Here is a 5,636-nt window from a genome sequence, read left to right on the forward strand (position 1 = left end):
CTCAGCATCAGGCCAGGGGCCCAGGAGCTGGGACAGGCTGCATTCCTGAGGGAAGGGGAGAGGAGGCTTGCTCAGAACCCCCTCCTCCCTTCCAGCACAGACCTTGTGGAAGTCCACCACCCCTTGGCAAAGGTCAGGGACCTAGGGGCCTCTTGGCCACTGCTCAGGACCAAGCCAACTATGCCTGGAGCTAGTCTATTCTGGGTGGGACCTACAATCCCAGCATTGGGAGGGGCTTGTAGAGATCACTGGGTAAGAGGGTCACCAAGCAGGTGACCAGGAAGTACTTAGATCAGGGGACTAGGGTAGCCCCTTGGTGTTACTTCTCACCACAATTCTTCCTCAGGGTTTCTCCTTCTCCCAGAAGTCCCTAGAGAATTCTCAGAGGCTTCTAGAGGGAAATCAGGCCCATCCAATAGAAACCAAGCAGCAATTTAAGAGAAGAGATAGTGATGGAGAGAAGCAGGGGCTAGGAGCTGGGATCTGGGTAATTCCTCCAACCCAAGTTATTCCCATCCCCCAGCCCAGTTTCGGGAAGCTCTCCCAATGAATATTTAATAGCTCAGCGCTGGGCCTGATTGAATTTTAATGTGGGCGACCCGAGCCCTGGAGCCCAAGTCCAGGCAATTAGTCAGGAGCCATTAACGTTGACAGAGTTGATTTATGGGAGGGACCAGGCCTGGACCTAAGAGGGGGCGGGAGTCCAGGCTGCTGGCCACTGGAGATTGGGTTGCAAAGTCTCCCATGCCAGCCAATCCCCATGGCCACCTCGGCCGGCTTTACATCCCATTTGCATAGCACTGCAAGTGGGTAGACTCTGATAGGTGGCCTATGGAGAGATTGTGCTTCGGTGGAGGCAGGTAGATGGCTGAGAGCTTGGTCCTCAGGCAGGTGCTCATCTAACACCCTTTGGGCTGATGGGGATGGGGGCTGTAAGTGCTCAGGGCGTTCAGGAGTGCTGGGTTATGTTCCTGAGAGCCAGGGATGGAGGCGAGGGGCTGTTGGAGAAGCAAGCCCTCCTCCTCTTCCCTCCCCATCCCTCATCCCCCTGACCTGTGTGAATGAGCTGGGACTCAGCCTGGAGTGCTCTATTGAACTATGCCCGACCCCTTAAATCATAGGTCAAGGATTTAGCTGGCCTGTCTGCTGCCACTCTGGCAGGTGGCCTCCTCCTCAGTAGCACCCCTCCCCTTCCCAGCCCTCTTCCATTGGGCTGGGGGATGTGGTGAGGAGGGGCATCTTTCCCCGAGCCAGACAAGCGGCCCCATGGTGCAGACTCTAGCTGAGCTGGGTTGGGAAATCTATGGTTTGTACAGGGGCATGGGCCATTTGTGTGTGTGTGTGTGTGTGTGTGTGTGTGTGTGTGTGTGTGTGTGTGTGTGTGTGTGTATGGGAGGCCAGTCCCTATAGACTTTGGCAGGGATAGAAGTCAAGGAAGGCTTCTTGGAAGAGCAGGGCCTGGCAGAGTAGAGACTGGAAGGAAGGGAGGGACTAGGTCAAAGAAGAGGACAAGGAAAGGAAATCCTCTGCTGGGAGTATCCTGTTTGAGGCAGGACAGAGAGAAGTGAAGGCTCAGCAAGTCTCCAGTCTTGGCTGTGGTTAGTGCCCTGGCAGCAGTAGCTCAGGCAGGCTGTTGGCCTAGGCAAGGGAGGCAAATTTTATCACCATTTTATGAGCACCTGCTGCATACTAGGGTGTTAAACACTTGAGGCATTCCTTCCTTCCTTCCTTCCTTCCTTCCTTCCTTCCTTCCTTCCTTCCTTCCTTCCTTCCTTCCTTCCTTCTTTCCTCCCTCCCTCCCTTCCTCCCTCCCTCCCTCCCCCTCCCCTCTCTCTCTCCCTCTTTCTCTCTTGGTATGGATATTGGTACTTGTGCTTTAGCTTGGATTTTTCTACCACTTGAGTCACACCTCCAATTATAGCTTAAAAAAACAACAACACTGGGCTGGGAATGTGGCTTAGTGGTAGAGTGCTTGCCTAGCATGCATGAAGCCCTGGGTTCAATTCTTCAGCACCACATAAACAGAAAAGGCCAGAAGTGGCGCTGTAGCTCAAGTGGCAGAGTGCTAGCCTTGAGCAAAAAGAAGCCAGGAACAGTGCTCAGGCCCTGAGTCCAAGCCCCAGGACTGGCAAAACAAACAAAACAAAAAAACTTTACTGTTATTAAGGTGTTGTACAATTCAGGTAATGTGTGCTAATTCTAGCTTTTTTGCTGGTTAATCAGAGATAAGAAACTCTTGGATTTGCCTCCGCTTTATTTAGGGGAGAAAGCTGGCCTCAAACGGTGATCCTCAGATCTCAGCCTCCTGTGTAGCTAGGTATGAGCCACTGGCGACCCAGCTTAAGCACAGTGTTCCATTTATAGCAACCTCCTCTGGTAAAATAGGTTTAGAATTTTCAGAGGTGCCATGGGCTTGCCATCCTAGCACTCTGGAGAGGAAGGACTGTGAGTCTGAATCTGATGCCTATAATTCTAGTTATCCAGGTGACTAAATCCAGAGGATCTCAGTCTGGGAAGACAAATCCACAAGACTCTATCTCCACAGTAACCAGCAAAAAGCCAGGCCAGAGGCATGGGTCAAGTGGTAGAGCACTGGCCAAATGAGCAAGCTCAACAAGCTTGGATTCAGACTCCAGTGCCAGCAAAACAACAACAACAAAGCAAGAAAACAAACAAACAAACAAACACAAAAGCCGAGGCACTGGCCAGAATATTTGCCTCTGCTTACTCCAGACCCAGGCCATACACATGCAGGCTGAGTGTGTGACACAGGAACTATCTGAGCCCTTGCCTAGGTCAGGTGCAGCACCCAAAGCCTTCGAGCATTTTCTCTCGGTGAAGCCTCACCAAGCCCCTCTAGTTATTGGGGGCTCCATGATACAGACAGGGTAGGGGGGGTCCTCACTGTCCTGGGCATGGCAGGCAGTTGGGTTGCATCAGATCTCAACAGACCAAGCAGGGCCTCCAGGGCCCTTACACTCCTCAGCTCTTCCTCAAGGCCCACATGCTCCCCATGCCATGATGCACTGCTGTACTATGGCCCAGCAACACGGCCACCCAGAAGAAATGTTTCCTCTTTAGAGTCACTTTTCTCAGGTAGTTTGTGTCTGGAATGAAAAGTGACTAACATGTGACCTTGAGAGGAACCACCAGGGGGCACAGCAAATATTCAAGGGTGTTAGAATGCAATGATGGGGGCGTGGGGAGGATCTGTCTTTGAAGATGGAATTGAGCTTCTGAATTAACTGGGAAGCCAAGATTTCTGCTGTGACATCATTATCCATTCTTTTTTTTTTTTTTAAGCTCCAACACATGCGCACACACACACACACACACACACACACACATCATTATGCCGTATTAGAGGCACTATTTAACTGATATGTGCCTCAATTTAGTTCTCCTTTAAAAAATTTAATTGTTATTATAAAGGTGATGTACAGAGGGGTTATAATTATATAAGTCAAGTAAAGATTCAATTCTAAGAGGTACATCTGATCACAGTATAGAAATTGTGTGTGTGTGTGTGTGTGTGTGTCTGTTTGTCTGTCTATGTGTCTGTCTGTGCGGGAACTGGAGTTAGCGCTTTTGCTTAGTTTTTTCTTGTTCAAGGCTAGCACGTTACCACTAGACGGTGATCCTCAGATCTCAGCCTCTTAACCAGCTAGAATCACAGGTGTGACCCAACTGCATCTGGCAAGTGTTCAGCAATACAGCAATACTTACCCCCCTGGAAACTGCTGCCCTTCCTTCCTTCCTTCCTTCCTTCCTTCCTTCCTTCCTTCCTTCCTTCCTTCCTTCCTTCCTTCCTTCCTTCCTTCCTCCCTCCCTCCCTCCCTCCCTCCCTCCCTCCCTCCCTCCCTCTTTCTTTCTTTCTTTTTTTTTGCCAGTCCTAGGGCTTGGACTCAGGGCCTGAGCACTGTCCCTGGCTTCCTTTTTGCTCAAGGCTAGCACTCTGCCACTTGCGCCACAGAGCCTCTTCTGGCCGTTTTCTAGATATGTGGTGCTAGAGAATCGAACCCAGGGCTTCATGTATACGAGGCAAGCTCTCTTGCCACTAGGCCATATTCCCAGCCCTCGTTCTTTTCTTTTCTTTTCTTTTCTTTCTTTCTTTCTTTCTTTCTTTCTTTTTTTTTTTCTTTCTTTCTTTCTTTCTTTCCTTCTCTTTTCGCCCCCACTGTTGCACTTTCTCAAACAGTTTTCCTATATCTCAACTTGTATTTACCCTCAAACGCCTTCTTTCATCATCTTTCTTTTATAGACCAAAGGAGGAGTCTTAGGAGAGGCTCACAGAGGCTCAATGCCTCTGTGTCTGTACCACTAATCATATAAAATAAGATGTATCAAAATGAGCTCCAGAAAATGGAAACAAGAGTTTGTTGTTGTTGTTGTTGCTGTTTTCTTTTCTTTTTGTCTTGTTTGTTGGCATATCTATCTTTGGGAGTGTATGGGATACTATGTTGAAAATGAACCAGGTTGTGCATGAGGACAGGAGGGAAAAACTAGGAGAGACCCAGGGAAAGGATTGTCCAAAAGATTGTCCAAAAAGAAATGTACTCATGTGACTTATGTAACTGTAACCCTACTGTATATCACCTTTATAATAACAATTAATAAAATTAAATTTTAAAAAAGCCTTTCTGGGGCTGGGGATATGGCCTAGTGTCAAGAGTGCTTGCCTCCTATACATGAGGTCCTGGGTTCAATTCCCCAGCACCACATATACAGAAAACGGCCAGAAGTGGCGCTGTGGCTCAAATGGCAGAGTGCTAGCCTTGAACAAAAAAAAGAAGCCAGGGACAGTGCTCAGGCCCTGAGTCCAAGACCCAGGACTGGCCAAAAAACAACAACAACTCAAAAAGCCTTTCTGACTACTAGGCAGAAATAGGGAAATCCACAGGAGAACACTTCGTTGGGAGCATCTGGAGGCCTCTGGGCTCTGGGAGGTGTGCAGAAAGAAGGTGGGCAAATGGTGTGGGCCAAGGAGTATGCGTGGAAGAGAGATCCAGTGACACCCTAGGACAGGCAGGAGGAGCCTCCGCACTAAGAGGAGTTCCAAATTTGTCTTACAGGTCTATTCATCGGAGATTTTATTTGGGGGGGGGGGAGGGATACCACCACCAACAATTTTTGCTAAATTAATTCCTATATGAAGGCTTGAATACAGGGCCTCACACTTTTGCTTAACTTTTTCATTCAAGCCTGGTGTTCTACCACTTGAGCCATATCTCCACTTTTGGCTTTTTGCTGGTTAATCAAAGCTAAGAGCCTTATGAAGTTTCCTGCTTAGGCAGATTTCAAAGCTTGATCTTCAGATCTCAGCCTCCTGAATAGCTAGGATTATAGGCACAGGCCATCAGTGCCTAATCTTTTTCTTTTTCTCTTTCATCACGCCAGCCTTGTATCTTGAACTCAGGGTCTGGGCCTTGTTCCTGAGTTTTTATGCTCAAGGCTAGTGCTCTACTACTTGAGCCACAGCTCTATTTCTGGCTCTGGTTAATTAGAGATGGGAGTCTCATGGACTTTCCTGCCTGGGCTGGCTTTGAACTACAATCCTCAGATCTCAGCCTCCAGAGTAGCTAGGATTCCAGGCATAAGCCACCCTCACCTAAGTTTTTTTTTTTTTTCTTTTTTTA

The sequence above is a fragment of the Perognathus longimembris genome, chromosome 1, assembly GCF_023159225.1.
Source record: "Perognathus longimembris pacificus isolate PPM17 chromosome 1, ASM2315922v1, whole genome shotgun sequence".
In the NCBI taxonomy this organism is placed as follows: Eukaryota; Metazoa; Chordata; class Mammalia; order Rodentia; family Heteromyidae; genus Perognathus; species Perognathus longimembris.